This window comes from Corythoichthys intestinalis, chromosome 8 (assembly GCF_030265065.1).
Source record: "Corythoichthys intestinalis isolate RoL2023-P3 chromosome 8, ASM3026506v1, whole genome shotgun sequence".
NCBI classification, from domain to species: Eukaryota; Metazoa; Chordata; class Actinopteri; order Syngnathiformes; family Syngnathidae; genus Corythoichthys; species Corythoichthys intestinalis.
The window spans coordinates 55,329,985-55,331,541 of NC_080402.1; positions in this window are offsets into that span (position 1 = coordinate 55,329,985).

Consider the following 1,557-nt stretch of genomic DNA (forward strand, 5'->3'; position numbering starts at 1 on the left):
GCTGAGGTCTTTGTCTCCTGTGCAAGTCATTTTTTGTGTTTAAACTTTTTTTCTCTCCATCATCTGATGTTTAAGGAATATGCTATTTGCATCTTTAAATACATCAAGTCAGGGGTGTCAAGTGTAAGGCCCTCGGTCTAAACACGGCCTGCCAGAGAGTCTTAACCTGCACACAGGGTTGTTCTGACAGGCAGGCTCATTCATAATGTACATAAAAAAATTACATACAGTGGTACATGTTTGTACAGTGCCCTCCATAATTATTGGCACCCCTGGTTAAGATGTGTTTTTTAGCTTCTAATATATATATTTTTAATTCAAATAATATGGGACCTTAATGGAAAAAAAGAGAAAAATCCAACCTTCAATACAAGTGCATTTATTCAGTGGGGAAAAAATCCCACATAAAGAAATAATTATTTGAGATCAAATAATGTGTGTCACAATTATTAGTACCCCTGGTGTTAATACTTTTTACAACCCCCTTTTGCCAACAAAACAAGGTCCGGGGACTGATATGGCCATGGGAGGAGCTTGATTTTGTGTCTGGTGAACCATTTCTGTGTAGATTTGGCCATATGTTTAGGGTCACTGTCTTGCTGAAAAACCCAGTGACGACCCATCTTCAGCTTTCGGGCAGAGGGCAACAGATTTTGATTTAAAATGCCCTGGTATTTCAAAGCATTCATGATGCCATGCACCCTAACAAGGTTCCCAGGGCCTTTGGAAGCGAAACAGCCACACAGCATCACTGACCCACCCCCATACTTCACAGTGGGTATGAGGTGCTTTTCAGCATGCGCATCTTTCATGGCACGCCAGACCCACTTAGAGTGTTTGGTTCCAAAAAGCTCATTGTTTGTCTCTAGGGTTGTTCCGATCATGTTTTTTTTGCTCCTGATCCGATCCCAATCGTTTTAGTTTGAGTATCTGCCGATCCCGATATTTCCCAATCCGATTGTTTTTTTTTTGCTCCCGATTCAATACCAATCATTCCCGATAATTTTTCCCGATCATATACATTTTGGCAATGCATTAAGAAAAAAAATGAATAAAACTCGGCCGATTATATACATTCAACATACAGTACATAAGTACTGTATTTGTTTATTATGACAATAAATCCTCAAGATAGCATTTACATTATTAACATTCTTTCTGTGAGAGGGATCCACGGATAGAAAGACTTGTGACTTTGTATATTGTGACTAAATATTGCCATCTAGTGTATTTGTTGAGCTTTCAGCAAATGATACTGCAGCCATTCAACCCAAATGCATGATGGGAAGTGGAACCATGACTGTGCATAGTGCTACCAATTGATATATCTTCTCTGCGTTAGGAAATAACATAAGGTTTTAGGAAAAAGATTAATTGCTACCTTGCTTCCCCACATTGCTTCCCATGATATTTCTAATCATAGGGAGAGGGATTGGAAAGCTTTAGCCTAATAAAAAAAAGGCGCCAAAGGCTGCCAAAATTCACTCTACTCATTTTACGTTGCTTTTTATCTCTCTTTATAGGTAAAATAGCGCCATTACAGATTGAGCGCGACAA